At 35.2% G+C, this 26665-nt stretch overlaps 1 protein-coding gene across 1 annotated transcript in view; it reads left to right on the forward strand.

Moving 5' to 3' along the window:
• Positions 1-212: 212 nt before the first annotated feature.
• Positions 213-26665, forward strand: part of LOC150094694 (protein quick-to-court-like) — a 128365-nt gene continuing 101912 nt past the window's right edge. The window contains exon 1 of the mRNA XM_090411109.1: positions 213-301. The gene's annotated coding sequence lies outside the window, so the exon portion shown is untranslated. The remainder of the gene's footprint in view (positions 302-26665) is intronic.

Here is a 26665-nt window from a genome sequence, read left to right on the forward strand (position 1 = left end):
CGCTTTTTCCCTCAAGGTGGCTTTTGTATAATATAATGTAAAGCTCGTCGATGTTTCTACTATTGCGCGAACGCGAAGTGGTTGTTTTGGTTGCAGTTGTTGGATTAATTAACTCTGATATATAGTTTATAAAACATTAAATTATTAAGTAGAACTTAATGGAATTCGTTTTATTTGTCTCAATGATATAATTTGTTGTTGCAAGGCTGTATGTTTTTTGAAGTCAAACATATATTGACAGATTGCTCATTATGTCATAATTGTAGTTCCATCTGGATGTGGCTATATCAAAGAAGGGAACGTAAGTGATTTAATTTACTTGCGCGTAGTTACATGTTACTATGGAAACAAATTCAGGTATCGCGAATCAATCTTAATTGGAGTTTCTAATTGAAGTTTATATTTGCATTTTAAATTAGAAAAATAAATTGACCTTTAAAATATAACTTTATGATTTATGTTTTAGGTGGAATTTTTGTTTATTACAGTAATGTAACATTTGACTATGCTTATTAGCTTTCAAATAGTTAATTCATGAGCAAGTCTCGCGGAAGTAATTTTTAGGGATGACATACCAGTATGCTCAAGGTTACGGATCTGTAACTTTCTCGACCGGTCAGCTCGGTTGCGCATTAAAAAAAAAAAAATAATAATAAATAAAAATAAAATAAAAATGGGTTCAGTATATAATGAACGGTATGCGAACTTACTGTTTATTTGTTTCCCTTCTTTGTCTCATTTACAAAAGTGGAATTACTGATCGACGCATGTTAGTTTCATCCCATATCTGTTTATGTAATTGAAACTTATTAACTATCATTATATATTTAAGTGAGGTGTAACCGTATCATTTGGTATGACCAAATGGCTATTTTAAATACATCCTGTTGCATTGCAAAACTATTTTAACAGCTTGATTAAAGTAAATGTAAAACATTTATTTAAAGCTTTGACTACCTATCCAGTGCGTTGTTAAATTCCAAATGGAGTTCAACGGAACGCTAATCACAATGATATATATATATATATATATATATATATATATATTATATATTAGGATAACCAAGCAATTTTATATGCTTGGTTATTTTAGCTCCTAATAAAAAATAACCAAGCATATAAAATTGCTTGGTTATCCTAATATACAATATACCCAAGTTAAAAATTTATTCCCATATATATATTATATATATATATATAAATAATATATATATAAAATAATATATCTTTATAAAATGATATATATATATATATATATATAATAATATATATATATAAAATAATATATATATATATATATATATATATCTTTATAAAATGATATATATATATATATATATATATATAATAATAATATATATATAAAATAATATATATATATATATATATATATATTTATAAAATGATATATATATATATATATATATATATATATAATAATATATATATATATATATATATATATAATTTTATAAACTTCAGAATAATAATAAAAAAATCAATAAATATATATTAGTATAACAATGTCAAAGTCCAAGGAATCAAGGAATTATAATTTTCTTACTTATATAGTGGTCTCAAGGCTAACCAGGTCAATAAAAAACATGCACTGCTGTCATGATCTTAAGTTGGGGGGGGAACCCCTGCTGGCAACAAATATAAAATTAAAATAGAATATGTTATTATGCTTGCCTGTTTCATAATATCATGTTATATATATATATTAATCATACGTTAACCAAAATTATTATTTAATGTTAGTCATCTGTAAATGGCTGTATCTGCGTTCAATTTAGGTGCGTTTTTTTTTGTAAAAAGTTAAGCATTTAATAGTTTCCTTTCGTTCATCCATTTTCAACTCATTAATGTATTTGAACTGAAGCTTTGAAATTTGTGTTTGGAATCCACAAAAATTTTTTAGGCAATCTGAGTCTTTGTGTTTTTCAATCTGGCCATTTTGTGGAGGTGCAGCAGGACATCTCGAAATTACATTGCCATAACTCCGATATGACTGGAATAAAATTTGGGATTTAGAATGTAAACAAGAAAAAAAGATGTCATCCTGTTTCAGTCAGATCGTTTTTAATGGCTAAATGACTCGAACCGTTATCAAAAACTGCACGCTCGATCAATAAAATTTCATGTATCGTTTTGGCCACCTTTGCGATGTGCTCTCTTATTAAAATTTCGTGAATTTTGTTATTCAGGATCTGTTAAAATTTATTATTATTATTATCATACGATTATCTCCATGGAGTTAGAAGACTAATTAGGGAAGATCCTTTATTGACATACTATCTATGATACCTCTCCTTAAACTCATTCACTGACGAAGCTCTCACAACCACCTCTGGCAACCTATTCTGTCCATTCACTACCTTCCCCTCCAAGCAAAAATTTTAGTCCTGACACCATTGTTAACTATACTCTTGCACAAGTTCCAAGGGTGACCCCTCATTCTCTCCCTTTCTTGCTGTATACTGGAAAAAAAGTTCGCATCAATCCTATAAACTACTTTAATAACTTTTATGCTTCTATCATACCTCTTCTTTTACGCCTATCAGCTTGTTTTTGGAGCCCGCAGACTTTCAATCTATTCTTGTAGGGGGAATTCCATAGACCTGCCACAATCTTTGTCACTTGCCTCTGGATCTTCTCCACGACTTCTTTATCCCCAGGTGACCAGATCGGTGCACAGTAGTCCAGATTGTCCTTATTAATGCCTTATATAGGGGAACAATAACTTCCCTATTCCTGCTTGTGAGTGTAATTACATGGTCAACAACCATGTAATTTGATGTGCTGATTTGGCCGCCTTTGCATATGCCCTCTAAATTTCAACTCTTTCTCAACAGTTAGTATTCCCCAAGTCCCTTTCCTCATCTTCTTGCAGCTCATTTCCATCAACATAATATGTGATCTCTTCCTCCCAAAGTGTATCACCTTACAAATGACCACGTTAAATTGACAGCAATTTCTCTCATCATTTCTTCCACAAGACTGGTTGAGTCCACCATTCTAAGTCCAAAGCAGGATCCCAACAATTTTGAAAGTCCAATGCAGTTCTCGGGACTTTATGTCATGTTAATGTTGGTCTTCCCATGGATCTTGCACCGTTCACAGCTTACTTTGAGCCATACCTCCAGCCTATTTAGGTCATCCTTCAGCATCTCTACATCACCTTCATCGACTATTACTCTTCTCCGTTTTGCATCATGCGCAATAATTATCAAATATTCAAAATACATAAATACAAATCTTCCAGCACATTTTCTTCCAAAAATTGGAACTTTTTAACCATAAGATTTGGAAAGCGGTGCTTGAGTTTATGGCTACCTACGATTTGCAGACTTTTACGGCTCATTATGACAACAGTACTCACCTTTTCGTATGCCTTAATCCTAAATGATATATGTAATTGTTTGCAAAGGTGTGAGTTCAACCGTTGGTTTTTCTTCTGAGAACTTATAGGGTCGAAAACCGGCAACTGAAATATCGACGCCAATTCCCAGACTTTGACTCACTCGGGAATTGGCCGATTTATAAACAAACAAACATAGAAATCTAGTCGACAACCAGAATTAAACTCATAAAAGGACCTTCTTCTGACAGTCTAGCGTTATAGACGTAGATGCGTTACCATAAGTTTAAACAGGAAAAATTAATAAAATTTAAAAGACGTAATCAAAAACAACGTGGAGTCTTAAACAACAACAATAAAATGACTTCTGGTTAAGAGTTCTAATCACACCACTTTTACAACTTCTTTCACGTTCTTTCGAATTTATCTTTGTTTTTCAGTGATTTTCCCATTCAACTTATATTTTCGTAAATTTTTCATGTAAGCCAGATTTCTTTGCCGTTTTTAATAAGTTAACAATTCTTATTGTTAATGCTAATCAGGAAAGTACGCGGTCCCTAAGCCATTTGCGAACCTTCGCATGAAAGAGTAAAGTTAATACGTTAACCGACTGTCCCACAAGCTCAGCACTTTTAGAGATATCAAGCTGATAAATAATGAACTACTGGGGGTTTCGTGTTCAGATCTTGAAATATTTGGCTTCCTTTTATTTACCTGTTCTAATCTTTGATGCTGAGAGAGGGCAGTGAAGTCTTATCCTGGCACCTGAATATAATATATACGAATATAATTATAAGTTAATCGTTAATCTCTGACCTTGAATGATGAAGGATCACTACCACTCTTTTCTCTAAATCAATATATGTATTGCAAGAGTTCCTTATGTAGTGGGGGGGAAGAACTATTAGTTCTGCTATGCTATATTGTTATTAATTGATTAAATTTATTAATTGCTATATTAGCTAATATATCAGTTAATAAGCAGTTCAACAACAAAGAAATTCATCATTTATTGCTAATTTAGTGGCATAGCACTAGTAGACAAATTCTATCCAGGGGTTGCCCTAGCCATGGATTACAATTCTTAATCCTAGCTGACTAGTAACACTACTACTACAAATATGTTCAAAGTGGTTTTATGTTTGTTTGAGAGGAAAGGCTGAGCACAATAAGAGCAGGTGATCTATAATTCATGTTTTGCGAATCCTACTCGCGAAAGGTTGGAAACATCTAATATATTTTAGTATTATGGTTGGACTAGGGATTAAATAATCCAGGAAATCTGTCTAAGAGTTTAAACATGGTTCCAAGACAGTTGAGCTTTTTTGTAAACAGAATGTCTACCAAGTACATTTTTACAAACTTTAATGCCACGATGGGATACGAAATCCACTGCTTGTTAGTTGGAGACTGGAAACGTTGCCTTTGCAAACCTAGGGCCGTATATACTGAGTAAGCATTACTGTTAGGAAAATGATATTTCATGAATTAATTTTAAAACGTCCATAACAGTTACCTAAAGTCACTAGTTATATAACGATTGCTAGAGGTCATTCCATATACAGTATTTTCAATTCAAGCGGGAGGGGAACTCCTTATAACTATACATAAAAATTAATAGATCGTGGCTAATACTTTGTCTCTGAATTCGTCATATTGATTTGACAAGGCTATTTTATTCTTCGTTTGGACGTTCGTAATAGCAAAACTGAGTAAGTGAAGTTGCCTCTATCCTCTTGCACGGTAGCGGTGAGCAGTTGTTCAATAGAGAGTCAAAGAGGCTGACTAACAGCATGAGAACATTTATGAAAATTTAAACAAGTGAACATTTGAAGTACGAATCAACTGGCGAGAGACGATAGCGGGTGTAAAACAGTTTTTTTTTTTTTTTTTTATGTGAATTTTACTCTCGATGGGTTGGCCGGGTGATTAAGCAAATAGAACAGACAACGGCACTGCAAAAGAGAAACCTTAAATTTAAGTCATGCGGGGATTGATGGAGTAGGAAAAGGATTCCTGAATACAAATTATGCTAATCAACCAATTCTTGTAACGGTTTTAGTATTGAGAGGTTAACTCATTATTATTATTATTATCATCATTGCGTCACACCTCTAATGAGCCAAAGGACTCATCGCCGGAGGCATTCTACTCCTCCAACACACACACATGTTCCACTGTTCTTCCAGTTGCGCTACGGAGGTTTAAGAGTACTGTAAATATGGTTACGACAGAAAGCTGAGGTGGGGCCGAACGAAATAACCTTAAATGTGCAATGATTTCTATATCGTAATAGTTTTTGTTATGGTTTCTAATCGGTTATATTTTCATCCTGTAATAATACCGTATACTAGCAGTGGCGGTGTCATGAACTTGTGCGTTATCCGGCCGATATAATGGTTATCGGCCGGATAACCATTATATATGTAGTAGCAGTTCTTTCCTTTCTCAAAACAGGTTTTAAATCGGCCAGAAAATAACTGATAGTTAATAAGTAAATACGTTTTGGTCTCTTGCAATGAGTGTTAGGACTTCACGGTGCCATGCAATAACAATTCCAGTGAGATATCTGATATCATGTATCAAGCACGCGCAGTGTAATTTCTCTATATTTGGTAAATATCTGGGAGGAGGGGGGGGGGGCTTTCCAAGAGTGATTATTCCAAGTAAGGAATAGTTGTCACTCTGTTCAGTCAATGACATATAATCACCTTCAGCAACAAATTATAGAAGTCCGATCTGTTGGGTCGGATAGGGATTCGGATTAATATGAAGGCTTGTGGATGATTTGGAATTACGGCCAAAGCAACTCAGGCTAGTGTATTATGCATGTTAATGCGTTTCTTCTTCTGGCTATCTGTTTTGAGGGATGAAAAATCGGTTTCCGGGAGGGGAAACCATCCCCCGGCTAACTAACCTTCCCATGGAATATGCCAATCTCTGATATGACGCTCTTCGCATCATATAAGGGAATCAAACCTAAGACTTTATAACCAAAGGACACTATTGATACCGACTGAGCTACGGAGTCTCCGCCGAACATGAAGATGGTTGGGTCAGGCCCGTGGTAACCACCTAAGCAATTAGGACGATGCCCAAGAGCGGGAAGTTTCGAGGACGACATAAATCTCGACCATAAAAACAATTTTTTTGTTATTGTTTTACATATTTTCTTCAATTTAGGAGCAGAATATTAAAAATCTTTATCACCAGTTTTAATGTGAACTTTATCTTCTAGGATTCCTTTTTCAGTAATCTTTTCTACCTTTCTAAAGCTTCTTCAATAGTCTCTTGCTTACGGGCGACATATACCCTAACAACGTTCTGGTTGGGATTCTAAACAAGAAGCATTTAATGTGTAGGTGATTTATTTTGCTTAGAAAATTCCCATTATATGACTGATGCGATTGATTGAGGCCTTGAGTGCATCAAAATAATCGCTAAAACCAATCACATTGCTTGTGTATGCTAATGAATTTGCTTTTCATTTTCTCTTTTTCAACTTGGATGAGTCCACTGCTGGATGACGGTCTCCCCCGATTTTCGTCTTCTACGTTCCCAGTAAAACTTAAAAAGTATGTATAACTATTTTGCATGTTATTCCAACATTCTTAGACATAGGGAGGTGTCATGCGTAAAATTTGATATTTTCTCTCCATGCATTTAACTATAAACAGTATCTTTTATAAAATTGCTATTAAGGTATTAAATGCTGTGGTACATTGTCCTGGATTGGTTTGATTTGTATGGGCAATTTTCAGCGTCCCTCCCCCCCCCCCCCCCTCACTACAACATTTTGTAGGAAGCGTACCTAGCACATCTTTGGAAAGCCGATCGGACGTGCGTCGCTAGTAGCTGTGCGGGTATAGCCTGTGTCTCTGCAGAGAAACTGCATTGCGTTTTCCAAGTCCGTTTTATTTATTTAAAGCTGATTATATGTGTAGTTTATTGAAACAGATTTCTACGCTACATTCCGCTAATAAAATCTGAAAGTAATTAAATCTTTATTTTCATATTAAAAAATAAAATAGCAAAAATTATTTGATACTAGTTGAATATGCAGTATGTGCTGGTACACTGATCATTTGATATCAGTTTTTGTCAGATTTATAAAAAGAGAGAAACGAACCGATCCTTAGCTTTATATTATTTGTTTAAAAAATATCTTCATCAAATTCCTGCTTAAAAAAAATCAAACTCCATCTTTTCGATTAACTTCAACTTCATCGTCCTAGTTTATCATGATTATTCTTCACTGATTACCAATCTAATCACAATAATATATAACCGAATTATATATTATTATTATTATGTATATAACATGCATTTTTAAATATGTTACTTTAAACAAATGGTGTTTGAGTAGAATCAGTTCCGTAATTGCCATTGTCCTAAAAACGAACCGATCCTTAGCTTTATAAAACTCCATTCCTACGAAAATTAAATCATCTATAAATAAAACCTTCTCTAATTATTAAAACTAAATTGTATTGGATATAATATGACTTTCTCGTGATGGAATGTCTTATTTAATCTGCAACCACACCACAGATAACAATACTACTCCCACTCATTCTCGTGACAATTTCAAGAACGTGAAAATCAAATTAAAAATTACCTCAATTGGTATCCTTTTGCTTCATGTAATAAAATGCTGTTTATTTAATTGAAATAATTATTCATAAAGTGTACCGAAAAGCATACATAAAAGTATAATATTAATTAATATTGTGTTTATATATAATAATGTTAATTAATATTGTAATATAACATTATATTATACTGCCTCCTCCCATTTTCTCCTTCCTCTCTTCCAAAAAAAAAAAAAAAAGTCTTGATTGCTTTTCCTTCGAAATTGGTGATGCTAATCAATCCCAGTGTGTGTGTATATATATATATATATATAAAAAGAGGTAATTCTACCCTTTTTTTTTTTTTCTAATCGTAGGATATCGAGTTTATTCAGAGTTTGTGTTGTGGTATCAAAACATTCAAGTTCGTCGTGAAGCAACTAATTTTGTATTTGAAAAAAAAGTCGTGCATTCCGTGTTTTTGTTATTACTGCTTTTTTTCCCAAACTTTTTAAATTTTGTACCACATAAATAAGAATCAAAAAATATATGTACCGCCTTCCTGGAAATTTTCAGGAAAGTAAGCATGAAAATTATTAACAAGTCCTATGCAGTGTTTTTCGATATCTTCAATTAGTTGTTCATTCAGTGACGGATCATTTTCCTGGAGATACTCTTCTAATGTTGGTAATGTAGCAGTTTTCTTCCTTTTCACGTCCTTAATTATGTATTCTAGTTTTTTCACAGCTGCATTTATTTTGTCATGTACAGTAAAGACAGTTATATTGGAACCTTGTAAACGAGAATTCAGTTCGTTCAGTTTTCTAAAAATATCGGCCAAATACGCTAAACGTGATAAATTCTTGGAACAGTCTACTTGTTACAATATTAAAATACATTTTTCTGAACATTTATTTAAATATTTTGTGTAAAAATTGTACCACCAAAAGTAACGTAATGTACCATTAGTGGTACATGTACCACAGTTTGAGAAACGATGTTATAGAGGATATGTATAAGGGGAAATGTGATCAGTAGGCTCATAAACAATACAAAGTAGGATGACTGGCATAGTGAGAAAGGCAAATCAAGTTATTATTACAGTAACTTCCATGTAGTCAGTAGACTTTTTTTTGGGAGGGGGGGGCATTTATCCAGCAACATGTCTGTCGTATTAAACCTTAAAATAATTTACGCAAACTGAATTCATAATGCACTCTTGCAATGCATTCCACTTGTCAACAGTTTTTAAGTCCAACACTAGAGAGAATGTAAAAATCTACTCCTCACATCCTTTTTAACTGCTTCTTTATACATCTTCCAGGGATGGTCTGTTGTTCTTACTGTTCACTCTTTTTATGTAATTCCTTCTGTATTAATCTGGTAAAATCCTTTAACCAACTTGGAGGTCTATCATACAATTTCTACATTCTGTCAACTGCTTGTCATAACTAACTCCAAAGTCCTGATATCACTTTGGTCATTCATCTTTGGATTCTCCCTAGTGTTTCTAAATCACAATGAAAACTAGGTGACCAATGCCTTATATTACCAGCTCCTTATCCCCTACATGTCAGTATAATTATAGCAGTAATATGATGGGCAGTCTTCACAACACTTGTAGTGTGCCTTTTGAACTTTAGTCCACTGTCACTATCACCTCAAGATCTCTGATCTCATCCACTTCGTGAAACCCAGCAGCTCCACCAATACGGTACATAGTCTTATACCTCTGCATCCTAAAAGTGTAGCACTGCGCATTTATTAATATTAAAACTACAGCTCCATTCATCTGTCCAAGATAAAAGTCTATTCAAGTCTTTCTGTAGAGAATTAACATCAGCAATACTCCTGATAATTCTACCTAACTTTGCATCATCAGCAGACATTTGAAGATCCTCAGTCAATAACATTAACAAATAAGTTAAGCAGTAAGGCCCAAGAACAGAACCCTGAGGCATGGTTACTGGTCACTTTCCTTTTCTGAGATACTGCTTCTTCATATGCAACTTGCTGGTATTGTTCGGAAAGCCAATCTTCAGTCTCATCCCCTGCAGCTTATACACCAATCTGCCATGTTGTAATCTATCAAATGCCTTTGCAAAGTACAAGAATATCACTGTGTATAAATCTCATCCAATACATTTCTCACTTTATCATAAAATGTAAGCAGATTGCTAAAACAAGACCTGCCCTTCACAAACCCATGCTGATCATCATCATAGAGAATCCTGTGCCCATCAACCTAATCCTTGATCTGTTCCTAACCAGTTTCTCCAAAACTTTGACCACAACTGCAGGTTATAGAGGTTGATCTATAATTGGAAACATCTGTCCTAGAACCATGCTTGTGGAGAGGTATTAGTTTGCCTTCTTTCCACTTCCTAGAAACTTTTCCCACTGCAAGACTTTCATAAATAACCAGGTCATGGGCATAGCTAACTCTTTTCCAGCTTCCTTAAAAATACATGGTAATATGGTAAAATACATTTCATTGTGTCATGGCCTGAGAGTGTGGTGTCTGCATGGAGTTTGAATGTATTCAAGGCAGGGTATGATGAGCTGTGTGTGTGATAAAAGGACCTCCCAGATGAGTCTGACTCCATGAGGTCTTGGGGTAATAATAATAATAATGTCATTTATTTCCACAGTCTTATTGACATCTAATCCAAACAACACTTGATATCCCTCTGATTCTTTCACTTTTAATTCTCCTAATACTTGCCTGCCTTTGGTATGTTGCATAACTTTATTAATACCAGTACATATTTATGAGAGAAAATTGGTGAAGCAGCTTAAAGCAAATCCGAAAGTTTAGCTATTGTGGCAAGCAAAAGAACTGTGATTATGGAAGATTAAGTCTAATGAATGCTGATGGGAAGTAGGATTTCAGAAGTGGAAGAATTAAATTCTGCTTCTGAATTTATTGGCAAGCTACTGAATGGAAATCTGTTAAATACATTGGAGCAAATGAGGATGGATATAAAGCTCGTGGTATGAATATGAGGATGGCAAAACATTGGAGTGGCATATGGTAAAGTTGAATCATAGAGAAGGTAGGTGAACAGTGGTGTGTCATGAGACTGTGTTTGGACTAATGTTGTTCTGTTTCTATATCAATGATACTAGAAATGATTTTAGGAAGAATATCCAATTGTTTTCCTATGGTCCTAAATTTTGAGAGCAGTAATTAATAAATGTGGTGTAGAGATCCTTCAGGACAAAATAAATAGATGGATAGTTTGGACAAAGGATGGCAGTCATTTCATTGTGTCAGAATGTCAAGAGTTATGCCTTTTGGGATGTGTTACATAACTGTGTATTACATAAATGGAACCAAAACATAAATGAAAGAAATTGGTGAGGCTAGGGATTTAGGGTGATGTGGATAGAGTTGAAATTCAACAGACTATTACAAAAGGAGGCAGAATATTTCAAAATATCACTTGGATATTAACCATATTGACAATTAGGGATGAAGAAGTTATCCCTCTTGATAAGGCTTTGATATGATTGCATTTGGACTATTGTGCACATATTTAGCCTAGATTTCTTGGTAATGTGGAAGTGGTGGTGAAGATCCAGAGGAAGTGACCAGAATGGTGCTTGGTTTGTAGAATACTCCCTTTGAGGATAGACTGAAAGTTTGGTTACAAAGTTTAGTTAATAGTTTAGTTTAGTAACAAAGTTTAGCTAATGACCACATTCTTATACACCTGGAAGATGTATAAGAGTGTGGTCAATAAGGGGTGATTTTTTGCAAGAGTGGTAAATGTATGGAATAGGTTTCCCTCTAAAAAAAAGGTAGTGTTATCCCTACCAACATTGTTCATTAACTTCAGAAGCAGGTTGCATTTTACAGTAGAATATGAAAAGAGAACCCTAAACTTCCTTAATCTAAGACTAACTAGATTAAAACTAAATTAACATCGAATTATATTATAAATTGACTAGGAAACTACTTAATCACAAGTCTTACCATCTTTCTTTTGTATTAACAAAATTTTTTATTTTAGTACAGTTCATAAGCACTTATAAATTTTTTATATGTTCTACAGATCTTAATCAAGAAATTAAAAACTTAAAAAAGATCTTCCTAAACCAATTATATCTGCAACAGCTAACAATTATGCAAATAACATGCATCTATGAAGCATGTTCACTTTATTACTAATTTTCCATTGACATTTTTCATTTCAAGCAGTATTTTTTATTTTTATTTATTTATTTATTTTTTTTGTTCCAAACAGTACTTCTCTCTCTCTTGCTCAGCTCCTGATATCTTATGAACATAAATAACCTAAATAGGTATACCCAAGCTTAGATTACTGTTCCACATTTAGGGTAATGAATTTTAGACCTCCCTCAGAATGGTAGATGATATTCAGAAGTGAGAAATTTGCTTAATTGATGATGTCTCCTTCACTGACACCTTGGATTCCATTGCACTTCCCATAAATGCCACTCTCCTTTGTAACATTTTGTATAGATGATGAATAACAGTGGAGATAATGTGCACTCTAGTCTCACAAGGGTTCATGCTGATTTTACATTAGACTATCTTCTTGTACCCCTTCAGTTCTAACTGCTGAGTTACAACTCCAACTTGGTTATAGATTTGGATATAGACTACATTTATGTTGCTTGCCTTTACATATTCCAAATGTATGTCATATAACTGTAGATATTTTGAATAACCTTTTTTTTTTGGCACTTTGTCATATGCCTTTTCCATATAAACCCAACTTGGCCTGAACCCAAGCTTATTCAAGTTCAGTTTTCATAAAAGGAAGAACATGAAAATTAAGCAGCAAAATAAGAAATAACAAAGCACAGAAACAGGTAAGTCAGGGAACAATGTAACTCAGGTAAGTGACGTTGTTAGTAAAAAGAAAGAAGTTATTTGGTATGGTGACTCTATAATAAAACATACTATTGATGAGGGAGTTATAACTTTGAGTTTTCTCAGAGCAAAGATTAAGAATACAAAGGAAGCAATTCAAAAACAGAAAAGAAAAGTAAACGAGATTATAATTGTAGTAGGTACTGACGACTTAACTAGCGATACGTTCAGTATGAGAGAGGACATGAAAGAGTTGTTGGAAGAGGTAAGAGTGAGAAAGTGAAAATCGTCAGTATTTTACCTCGATATGATAAAAATGAATTAAGAAGTTCTATGATGGCAAATGATTTGATGTGTAAGCTGTGTAGAAGGAACGGATGCAAGATTTTGGATGTGTGGAGTGAGTTTGAGGGAAGATTGGATTTGTATAAGAGGGATGGCCTACACCTGAATGCATTTGGTGTCAGGAGTCTAGAAAAACTAACTGGTATGAGACCCAATACAGAGAGTCAGGGAAACTAAATTATAAAGGAAGGAATAGTGAGAATGCGAGTATAAGAGCAACAATGTTATATAACTGTGGTAATGACGGAAATGGGCTATGTCATAGAAATGTTGACAAGAGAGAACGATTTCAACTTTGTGTTTGTCCTGTTTGGACCCATCAAATGTGTGCAAAGATGTCTACATGTATAAGGCTCTAAAGAAGAATAGAGATTGCGCGTCGTCCAACTGTGTCATGCAGACTGCAGACAAGAGTATAGTATATGTATATAGTATATCTTGTAGACAAGAGTATACAAAAGAATATGCAGGTAGATTATTATGTTTGTACACAAATGCTAGGAGTATCAGAAACAAAGGGGATAGAGTTTGTTGCCTTAGTCAATATGTTGAGACCTCAGATTGTAGGCCAGGTCTCACTAAGTTTAGTGAGACCTGGCTATTAGAATCAGACATAGCAACTAGTATCTCTGCCATCTGGTGTGAGGTGGAATCTAACAAGATCAATTCCATAGTGGGGTGTTGTCACAGACCTGGTGGATCGGTTGCTAGTGATGAAGAAATGCATCACCAAGTAGACCAAATGAGTGTGAAAAGAGTAATCATAATAGGAGACTTTAATTATCCAAATATTGATGAGCAGCAGTAGAATGAGAAGAATGAAAATGCATTTATTAAGCTGTTGCAGGACAACTTCCTCAAGCAGTATGTAACAGAAGGAACTCGAGGTCAGAGAGTGTTAGATTTGATTATAGTGTCAGAGGGGATTTCAGCTAGAGATATAACTATTCTGCCTCCAGTTGGTGACAGTGATCATCTGGTAGTCACTTGGGAAGTGACTAAGTTTATGAATGTTCCATTCAGAAAAGGTTACACACTGAACTACAAAGAAGGATTTTATGACCAACTGAGGAGTGTACTGAGTTCAGTGGAATGGGATTGGTTGATGAATGCAAAGAATATCGACAGTGCATGGGAAACATTTAAATAATACTTAAATGATGTGATATCAGAGTGTGTTCTGAGAGTTTGAAGAATAAATATGGTAGGAGTTGAATGGATGTGTAATCTTATTAAGCAAGAGATTCGTAAGGAAAGGATGATGTGGAAGGAATACCGTGTGCATAAAGATGATGTACATTATTCAATTATAAGCAGCAGATTAGAACAGTCACAACTGTTGTACGGAAAGCAAAGTCTGAGTATGAAAGAAAACTGGCTCTGCGTCCTAAAGACAATCCACAAGAATTCTATCAATATGCTGCAAGTAAAAGAAAGAACGAATATGAAAGAATAACTCTTCTAAATGCAGGTGGCGATAGGGTTACAGATGTAGAAGAAGTTCAATTAATGAGTGCCCATTTTGTTAAAAGCTATCAACCTGGTGTACGTGACATTGATCTCACTACTACCTCTTCACTGGATGAAGAAACTCAGGTGTATGAGGATGAGGTATTAGAGCTGTTATGTGTTTAAACTGAATAAGAATTCAGCAATAGGGACTGATGGGATGCACGTGTGCTAAAAGAGCATTAAGCTGAACTGGCTATTCCTTTGACCAGGCTGTTTAATATGAGTCTCAGAACAGGGAAGATTTCACAGGAATGGAAAGAATGTATGATAATTCCATTTCATAAGAGTGGTGCAAAGACTGATGTATTCAGCTGTCAACTGATTAGTATATCAGGAGTGGTGGTGGTGAAGATTTTGGAAAAATTGGTTAGGGCTCGCATTCAGAAATGGGTTGACAGTGAATCTCTACTTTGTAATGAGCAACATGGATTTACTAAGGGAAGGTCATGTTTTAGCAACTTGCTCACATTCTGTAACAATGTTACCATTGAACTAGACAAGGGGAATGGATACACCATGATACTTTAGATTTTGCTATAAGGCTTTTGACAGAATACAGCATGCTAGACTGTTGCATAAATTGGAGAATATGTGTTTGGATTATAGAATGTTAGCATGGAATAAGAGAATGACTGACTGACAGATATCAAAAAAGTGGTATATGGGGAATATGAGCATGCAAGATTTAAACTAGATCTAGTTAGTAAGATACAGGAGGAGCATGGGGCAACTCTAAGTTTTACCAGCACCACCATCTCTTTACATGGTGTATGGAATGCAGATAACTATAAGGACTTAAAACAGCTTGGGCTTATGCAGAAGGATATAAAAGTTCTTTCCTATAGAAAGCCCTACAGGTCACACTGGTGGCATGATGTTGCCACCAGAGAATGACTACAATGATAACTAGAACAGGCATAGACTAAAACACTTGTAAAGGCTTAGGCCTATATCAAGTTTGGACGTGATGTAAGGGTAGTACTGCCCACAACCAGTACAAAGATTAATAATAAAAAAATAACCAGTGGTGTACCACAAGGATCAGTGCTTGGTATCCTGTTATTCAATCTATACATTAATGATATTGGGAAGGATTTGACAAGCGACATACAGCTATTTGCTGATGATGCAAAGTTAGGTAGGGTAATCAGAAATGCTGCTGATATGCAGTACTTGCAGAATTATTTGAATAGGCTGGAATTGTGGCATGGAAAAATGGATGTCAATTCAATGTCAGTAAATGTAAAGTCATTCACTTCGGCGTGATTAGATATCCAATGTCATATTATATTGGTAGGATTAAACTGAGGTTAGGGATCTTGAAGTGTTAGTAGATGGGAAGTGAAAGTTCAGTGGCCATGTAGCAAAGAGCAAATACAACAATGATAATTGCAATGCTGAAACGAAGATTCATATGTAAAGACAAGGATGTCATTTTGCCTCTTTACAAAGTATTGATAAGACAAGGTGTTAAAAATGATATCAGGATTATGGAATACCGATTATGAAGACAGATTGAGAATTTGTAGACTGCAGACACTAGCAAACAGGAGAAAGAGGGATGATATGATTGAGACTTACAACTTCTGTAAGAGTCGTACAGGATTTCAATTGATGGAATTTTTCAGTTTATGGAGGGTGGGGAAAGGACAAGAAGGCATCTTTGGAGGCTGAGAATGAATGTCGCTAAGAAGGGGGGTGAGGGCTAGATTTTTCTCTTATAGGGTGGTTCATGATTGGAATGGTTTGCCATTGGATGTCATGAGTGCAAGCATTGAATGAATTCCAGAATAAGTATGATAGCTGGTGCTTGTAGTATGTGGCCTCCTTCAATGAGTCCCTGTCTCCCTCTAAGTTTCTCTTAATAATAATATTTCTTAGCCTCTTCTCAAATATGTTAAAATAAACCTGGAATGCTCAGTAGGGAAATTCATCTATAATTCAGTTTTATAGATTATGGGCTCTGTGAGCGCTCTACTCCAGTCATTATGGAGTGTGGTCATGTGAAACTTGTATAACTTCATGTTTGAGTATTTCTAGTTGAATATCATCACTAGCTGCCTTTCCACCATTCAGGTTTTTGATTTTTTATTTATTTTTATAAATCTGTTATAATCAATTTTTAAAATTCTATTTAATATCATGAAATGAAATGTGGTTTATTTTACTTTACTTCATTTATATATTGCACAGTTATATGCTCATGATCTATTACTATCTGACTTTAAACAGAAAAAACAATAGACCACTATCATCATACTCGCAACTACATCCTCTGAACATTTGTCCTTTCTATTATCCTTTGACATTTATCAGTGATTCTAGCATTCCTGAAATGCTCATGGATACTAAGTTATACCTTATGCATTAATCATGTCTATTTGAAATTAGCCTTAATCATACTGATGGCCATGACACATTTACATGTTGATCAATGCCACTCCCACATCTCTGAGTAATCTTTCTTAGCTGTCTATTCATCCATATGAATGAACAGATGATTAAGGAAGATTACTTAGGTGTGCTCCATAAAAATGTCAAGCTTGTTGTATATTGCATTATATATATTTTATTTCATTAGCATGTTTTTATAAGAAAAAATAGAAATTCATTGGTTCATTAATAGAAATGGCAGCTACTCATCCAGGTATGGGGTAGGATATGGTTACCAGTCTATCACAATAGTATTGTTCAGCAACAAGAAAGTAACAAACCTACAACTACTGTGAGATAAATCTCTTTAAAGAGAATGAATGATTAAGAAAGCATCTGTTAAGCGAAAACTTGCAGTAGGCTTTGTCAAGAGTATGGGAGACCTTGCATTCCACATTTTGTTGCAAAACATTTGGTAGCTTTAAGATGAGGAATTTTAGAATTTTTCCTTGCCTTTCTCCCAAAAGATACAGGACCATTGTAAAAGATAAAGAGCATGAAGGAATGCTAGTTTTACTTTACTTACATCATAAGTAAGCACAAATGAAACTGCCACTATGCTGGTGCTTTAACAGTATCACAGCTTATTCAACCTAATGTAGTCTGATTTTTCCTGTGCTTAGACTGTTAAAACATGCTGGGTCTGATTTTGTTGCTATCTTCTGGATGTTATATAGTATAGTAGCTAGACTGCATTTCAAGTGCTTTTAGTGACAGTATTTTTTTTTTTTTTTAACTGCAGCATAGTTTCACCATTTCATAGCAGTGCTCTGCAATTAAGGCATGTTCTAGTAAGGTGAACGAGCTTTCTTATTACTAAAATTGCTTCTCTGCTATGTTTTGCCCAATTTGCAAATCTCATCATGCTGAAAGTTTACTGAAAAACAATTTATTGAACATCAAGAAATTGAAAAAGCAGTTATCAAAAACCCATAGTTCCTTGAATCAGCAAATCATTCAAGCAAGCTTTAAAATACTGAATCATCAGCTGATTGAAAGTGAAATTTAATGAAGTATGACATCTTTTATTTCTGCAAACAATTGAACATCTCTCTAAAATCCAGTGACGGTGTCAGCAGCATAAAGGTTAAACAGCAATGATTCCAGTACCCTTGTGGAACCACATAAGGCTCAGTATTGGGACTTTCCTTTACCCCATTTTTATTAGAAAAAGCAAATTACTGAAACAAGAGTGCTGCTTAACAGTTCCATGCTGACTCTCATAGAAAATATGACCCTCACTGATTTCTCCAAAATCTTAACAACAGAAGAAACACAAACTGATCTATAATTTGATGCCTCTATTCTGTGACCAGCCTCAAGTAACTAACTCGCTCCTATTCCACTTCTTGGCTACTATTCTAGTAGCTATACTTTTAGTGAACAACCAGGTTAGTTTAGCTTGAGATGAAATCCCAACAAGTCGCACTGCTTTATCAACTTCCACAATACTTAACATCCTAAATACATTCCTCTTATGCATGTCTAAATCTTCAATCCTCTCAATCTCTCTAGGGAAGAAAAAACCTTGCATTTTCCAGGATGAAATGCCGAAAAAGTCAGCATTAAATAACTCCACTATGTCATAATCATTGTCACTTCACACTCCCATTTCCATCTAACCTAGTCTTTTGTCCACATTTCTCCTCTTTCTGGTCACATAACAAAAGAATTTTATAGAATTTTCGTTTCATTGCAGTACTAGTCTCTTCTTGTATTCCACTTCTGTATTGTGCAACTCATGCAACTGTTTTCCACCTCCTTCTCTCTGCATCTTTAATACTTTTGCCATAGAATTTTTCATTTGCAGCTTCTGTTTTGATTTCATTTATCATCCACTTCAGACCAAATCATGTTATCTGTTTCATTGTTGATATGAAATCACTGCTGATATCTCTTGCTTCCAATTTTTTCATCCGTTTGGAACCACTCCAAGGTGATTTCTAAGATTATAATAGTTTTAAGACTGCATGGTCATCTACACCAGCCCTTAATTACAATCATATCCTTTGATGCCAAGACCAAATTCAAAACTCTTGACCTCCCTGTGTTTCCTGTGTTCAAGATATTTTTCCTAGAATTCCAAAAATTCCATTCCCTTACTACTATATGCTATTTCCTCTTCCAACTTTATACTGCATATGTTGTGAAGTGTAAGCAGGCAAGCCGGATATTCGGTGGGATGTTGCTATATGCCTGGGAACACAGAAGGTGATCATTATGGGAAACTTCTGTGTTCCCAGGCATATAGCAACATCCCACCGAATATCCGGCTTGCCTGCTTACACTTCACAACATATCTCAAAACTGTGAGTGCCATTTTCTTCCAAATTCACTATTCTGAGAGGGCACAACTCATTACTTATAAGTAATCTTCAGACAGGCTGATTCCTGATATCCCTAGCAATTGTATAGATAAACATTAGTTCATTATCAGTATTCCTACACATGTTATTATTCCTTTCAGACTCCAATTGGCTTCTGCAAAATATGCCACACATTCTACCACCTCAAAGTAACTATTCCCACAAGAGGGCATCCCCATTACCATCCACTCTGGCATGTTTCATTTCCCTGTCCTAAACACTCGTTTGCCCAGAGAACAATCTCTCCAGATGCCTGCATCTTTCCTCGTTCAAATGCAGCTTATTTTTTGCTCATCTCTTCTGTTAACAAATGCATTCCCAGCATGCACATGTTCTAGAACTCTTTCAACACTTTTTTGCTATCATATTATTCATCATTGCAGCTTTCTTTTCAACTTTGCATTGTCATATCTGGACAATACTACCTACCTTCCCTTTATGCAGATTGTATAGTATGATTATTTACAGACAACAAGAGCTTAAAATATATGATTGAAAGATTTTGTGAGACCTATGTAAAAACAGCAGGGACCATACTATATAGATAGTCTAGTAAAACCAAAACAGTGCAATAAGTAGAAACAGAAGAAGTTGAAAGCAGAAGAAAATAAACTGGAAAGGTTAAAAATTTTAATGACTTAGGCAGTTGAGCCACAGACAAATTATGAAAAAACTATTAAACATGGAATAAATCTAGGTGGTCTACTATGCCTAAACGTATAAATATTTAGAAAATGTGCAGCTCTCCAAGAACTTGAATTATATATCTCAATGGTAACTTCCAGTTGATGATTTTTTTAGCCTCTTTTATGTAATGGAACTATCCTATCCTCTTAAATTAAAGAGCTGATGGCAGTTTTCTTGCATTATTATTGTAACATATGGCCAATAATACTGCACTGTCAAAATGTCAATAATACACTAACACTGTCAATAATACTACACAATAATCATGGCAGCAGAGTGACCATTGCAAAGAATATAGTGAAGAATTATTGAACGAGCACTTTATCAATGTGTATCATAAAGGAGTGGAAAGAAGGCAAGATTGTACTGCTTCATAAAGGAGGAATTGAAATTCAAGCATCAAATCTGTGTGTCAGCTGTTGCGGTTAAAGTGTTGGCAAGGCTGGTGAGAATTGGGATCCAGAAATGGATTGACAACAATGATATAGTTCGCCCACCGATTTGAGGTCCCTCGACACTTCTGCACATCTCAGAAAAAGGAGAATCCATTCTGATAATAGGGTAATCAGTCCGTATAGTGGGATGAGTTGTTTATTATTACCGGTCGGAAAATTAACTTCTCTTTTATGATTATTGTAGTTAACTATGTTGCTTGTATAACAGTTGGAAAATTTTACCTATAAAGCACGTGATTTCGCGTGTTGGCGACCAATTCGGACGTCCTTCATTTCTTTCTCCCCTTCAGCATGAATCGACTATTCTTGGAAAGACGCGAAGCAGGGACCTGCAAACGGTGGGCGAACTATATTATCTTTGATGGATAGCACAGATAAGGGGGGGGGGAGATCATGTTTTAGTAATCTACTCGCTTATTACAATAAGGTGACATCAGCATTAGATATGGGATATGGATACACAGTAGGATACTTAGACTTATCATAGATTACCATATGATACGTTGATAGTCAAAGTAAAGTGGTTGGGGATTAGATTTTAGTTGGATTGAAGATTAACAGACTCATAGGCATCAACAAATTGTTTACGGAGGAGCAGTATCCCATACTTATATATCCTAGTGGTGTGCCGCAGGGGTCTGTTTTAGGGCCATTGCTGTTAAACCTTAAGTTAATGATATTGGGGAAGATTTGAATGGGAATATACAGTTGTTTGCAGATGATGCAAAGTCGGAACGAACTATGAGGAGTAGAGCAGATGTTTTTGTGACTTTACAAGAAGATTTGAATAGACAGAGTGAATGGGTATGGGAGTGGAGATACTTCAATGTCCCCACTATCCCAAATATGAGTTATAGAATTTACTCTTGGTGGGCATGTTTTTGGAAGTGGAGGAAATAAGAGATCTTGGTGTGATGGTGGATAAGGATGTAAAATTTAGAGGACATATTGTTGAAATTGTGAGGACCACAATGAATTCGGCAATGATTCGGACGCTGACTTGGAGAAGTGAGGATATTCTGGTTCCATTGTATAAGGCTCTAATTAGGCCACACATGGACTACTGTGCACAGATTTGGTCACATGGTTTAAAAAAGATGAAGAAATGTTGGAGAGTGTCCAGAGGTGATTGACCAAAATAATGCCTGATCTCTGGGATGTTGAATATGAAGAAAGGTTGACGATGCAGTTTGCATGGTCTAGTGGATAGGAAGAAGAGGGGGGATGTGATAGATAATAAAAGTTGGTAAGGGGTTGTTATATGAAGATGTTTTTCATAAAATGGTGGGATATTGAGGGAGAACAAGAGGTCATCCCTGGAAGCTGTATAAGGAGGACACGAGCAAGGGAGTGAGAAGCAATTTTTTGGGGTTAGTTGTGAATTTGGAATGCATTACCTGAAAGCATGGTGTCTGCAGAGAATTTGAATGTGTTTAAAGAAATGATAGGATGGTCTGTGTGCATAACAAAAAAGGACCTCCTAGATGAGTCTTTGACTCCATGGGATCTTAGGATAATAATAATGATGATGATGATGATGCTGTGCAATATAACGAAGGGAGACAAATATTAGCAAAATTGGAAGTGAAAAAATCAGTAGTGTATCGGGTGTTGATTGGATTACATGTTAATAGGTTTATGGGAATGGATGACATATTATGCATTCTTAAGAAATGTGCATAACAGTTAGCTAAGTCCTAATTATTTAATGAAACATCTTGCAGTGGGTAGGGTTCCTAAGGAGTAGAAAGAAGGCAAATAGTACCACTCAACAAGCATGGTTCCAGGACAGAAGTTTCCAGGTGTGTATAACTGCAGTAGTCAAGATGTTGGAGAGATTGGTTAGGAATAGAATACAGGATTTAGTTGATGGACGTGGCATTCTTTATGATGGTCAGCATGGATTTCTTAAGGAGAGGTCTTGGTTTAGCAATTTACTCACATTTTATGATAAGGTAATGAGTGTGTTAGATAAGAGAAAATCATATACAGTGATATTCTTGGACTTTGCAAAAGTTTTTGAGACATTACTACATGATAAGTTGGAGTATAAGCTGCAAAGGATGGGAATAGATAGCATATTGGTTAGATGGATTAGAGATTGACTCTCTGAACAATACCAGCAAGTTGTGTATGATGGAGCATTGTCTCAAAAAAAGCAGGATAACCAGTGGTGTGCCTCAGGGTTCTATTCTTGGGTCCCTGCTGTTTAACTTGTTTGCAAACGATATATCATATGGAGTGACTGGAGATCTTCTGTTGTTTGCTGATGCAAAGTTGAAGAGAATTATAAGTAGCACTGCTGATGTTAAATTCCCTGAGGAAGATTTGAATAGACTTTTGATTTGGACAAAGGAGTGAGGTTATAGTTTTAATAAATGCAAGGTTTTGCATTTTGGAGTACAGAAATATATAAGGCTGTGTACTATATTGACAGTGCTGTACTGCAGGAAGTAGATGAAATTTGTGATTTGCGAGTGATGGTTGACAGTAGACTGAAGTTTGGAGAGGCATATTGCAAGTGTTGCAAAGACTGCACATTGTAGCCACCATGATAAGAAGTACTCTGACATGTAGGGATAAGGAAGTGGTTGTGCCACTGTATAAAGCACTGTTCAGTCCACACTTGGACTATTGTGCTCAGATTTGATCACCTGGTTTTCAGTGTGAAAACATTGGAGAGGGTCCAGAGATTAAGACAATATCAGGACTTTGGAATGCTGGCTATGGAGAGAGGTTGAAGAAATGTCAGTTTCAGAGTTTGGTGGATAAGAGGAGGGGGATTATGATAGAGACATTTAAATTAGTGAGGAGATTTTATCAAATTAATTCAGAGGGGCTATAAATAGAGTAGAAGGCGAGAGGGGAAGAACCAGAGGCCGTTCTCTGGAATTTATATAAGAGTAGTTTGAGGATTAGATTTTTTACATAGAGAATTGTCATTGAATGTAACACATTACCAGAATATGTTGTTAACGCAAGGATGTTAAGGATTTTAAGATTTGGTATGATAACTATATTGTCAGTTGAATGAACCCCCTATGATAAGTCTGCTGACTTCCATGGAAGGTGTAATAATAAACCAATAATACTGCACCTAATTCCCTTGGTGTATTCACATTGATATTTTGTAATATGCTTGAGTACATACAATTCATCTTCTCCCTCCTCTTATATCAGTCTTTCACATTGGCAATTGTATTGGATAATACAACTTTGAAAACTGATCAGTTTGTATTTTTTTTTCTGCTTCTGTCATCTTCCTACTATTTTCCTTGCTCAGCTGATTTCTTTTAATTATCTGATTTTGCCTTTCTTACCATTTTACTAGCCCTTCTTGTCTGCGTTTTGTATTCAGAAGGTCCTTTGTGTAGTCCATTGTACAATTCATTGCAACATTCTTTACAATCTGTTTGTGTTTTTGTATATCTGTTATCATTGGCTAAATGTTTGTCCTAGTGAGTTTGTAGAAGAAATGACTGTTGCAGTGTTGTTGTTATTCTAGCCTCCATGTGGTTGCAATACTCATCATGGGAAGCCCACCCTATCAGGCAGTGCATTCCATTATCTTGCCGATCTCCATGCAAAAAAGCCACTTCTCACCATTTTCCAGGGATGATCCCCTATTCCTTGCTTTTTCTCTTGTCGTATCATACAAAAATCTCCCCAGTGTGATCCTGTAACTACTTCTCATCAGTTTAAATGTCTTAATAATATCACCTATTCATCTTCTACCCCTCAGACTTTGCAGTCCATATGCCCTCAGTCTCTCCTCATAACTAATGTTGTACAGTTGTGATATCATTCTTGATATCCACTTTGATACCCCCTATCCAAAGTTGATTTATTCATGGCAAAAACCCTGATTGTATCATTTATGTCTTCAGATTGCTGTTGTAAATAATAAAATTGATGCTCTTAGTTACTGAATCGGATGATGTGATCATTGGCACTCTATTGTTCTCTATAACTTAAAGCTAGAAATTTTTGAAGTCTAAGAAGTGTTCTACTAATGAAGCTTGTAAAGCAGACTATCTGACCTTTATATGTTATACTTTTTTATTTGGGTCTTAAAGATTATTCTGAAATCAACATAGCTTACACATACAGAATTAAAATTTTTATAAGATTGTGAAGAAGATGCTTGCCTTTGTGATATTCATGAATTTTGCAAAACTGTTTGGCAGATTGATATTACAAGAACTCTTGCAGTGAGTCTTGACACATTGTGGAGGTCTAATAATAGTCTCAGTAACCAGCTAATATATTATCTCGAAGAGAAATTTTTTTTAATTTGAGTGTTTTCTTAGATTAATTATTGTATCTTAATATGTTGTAGTCTTTAGTACAGTCCTTATATTTAGTAACATAATTGTAAAAACATTGTTAATCTTAAAATTGGTGCCAAAAACTCACCAGGAAAAAAAAAAAGCAGCAGTGTCAAAAGCACAAGTTAAGGTAAGTACCAGTGAAGAGAACCTCTGTCCCACAGAGTAGAAGTCTTATCGATGTTGATAATATAAGCAAGGATAACTGATGTTATCCTTGAAAATATTCTTAAAACAAATAATCGTATAATGACCAATAATTTTAACGGTTTACATATGTAACAAAAATTGCGTAGAATTTTATTCAAAAACTCCAACATATTTCCTTTACGTGGACATCATCAGGGAGCCAGAAAGTTAACTACGTTCAAAACACAAATCACAATAATGAGCCATAAATTATGTGTATATATTAGTTTGTATCTAGGTTGTAGCTGAAAGTTTCATAGATAAAAAAAAACAACAAAATTTTAAATAATTATTAATAAAAAACTTATGAACAATTAATTGTGATCACTTTCCCAAACTTGGATATTAGCATGCAGCCTTATTGATTCAAGCTCAGATGATTTCACACCATTGTACATGTTTCAAGGAAAATACTATCAAATTTGAACTTGCTGGAATGAAGAAGTTTTGTCTAGTTCCAAAGAACTCTGTGCTTAGTATCAGTAGCGTGAGAAGTAAGGCCAGACTTATCGAATTCGAAAAAATCCACAAAATGTAATATGGTCTTGATGTTCTTCTAATCAAGGCAGAATGGCCAATCTGTGCAAAATAGCAGATGACATGAGCAGGGTACCTGAGGAACATCAAGACTATATTACATTTTTGGAATCAGATAAGTCTGGCTTTGGTTCTCAGGCTTTTGACACCAGGCACAGAGTTCTTTGGAACCAGACAGAAGTTTACATTTGATAGTCTTTTCCTTGAAACATGTAAAATGTTACAAAATCGACCAAACCTGAACCAATCAGACTGCATGTCATTATCCACGTTTTGGGAAGTGATCACAATTAATTGTTCAGAAGTTTTTTATTAATAATTATTTTAAATTATTTTTATCTACATAACTTTCTATAATTGTCCCTTTTGAACTCTAAAGTGTACTATCATATTCTTCATCTGTGACCTAGACATGAGTTAATATATGCATGATTCATTATTGTGATTCAAATTTTGAATATAGTTAACTGTCCATCTCCCTGATGATGATTGCCGGCCTGGTTGGCCGAGTGGTTAGCGTATCTGCGCTCCAGCCAAAAGGCTGCGGGTTCGAATCCAGCCGTGGGCATGGATGTTGGTGATTGTCTGTGAAAGTACTAGTGGTGGTAGATGGCGTTGGTGTTAGATGATGAAGGTTGGTTGAGTAGCGAGACGAAGAGTTGTAGAGTAGATGCCCTCCCTCGACGAGTCTTTGGACTCCCTGGAGGTATTATTATTATTATTACAGGTGACTCCAGGAGGTCCTCAGACTCATTGAGGGAGGCACTAAACATCATGTCCGCACAACTATTTGACATTCTCACAGTATCTATCATACCTTGCTTTGTACTCGCTCACTGTCATAGCACCCACAACAAACTCTGGCAGCTTATTCCACTCATTCACCACTCTAAAAGTAAAGAACCAGCTCTAACACCCTTGCTAACCACACTCTTGCCCAGATGTCCCCTAGTTCTCCCACCACCAGTCCTGATCTCAAAAATATCCTCTGAATTAATCCTATAAAACCTTTCAGCAATTTGAATGTCTCGATCATAT

This window comes from Typopeltis vanoorti, chromosome 21 (assembly GCF_054136105.1).
Source record: "Typopeltis vanoorti isolate ZY-2024b chromosome 21, IOZ_Tvanoo_1.0, whole genome shotgun sequence".
Classification (NCBI taxonomy): Eukaryota; Metazoa; Arthropoda; class Arachnida; order Uropygi; family Thelyphonidae; genus Typopeltis; species Typopeltis vanoorti.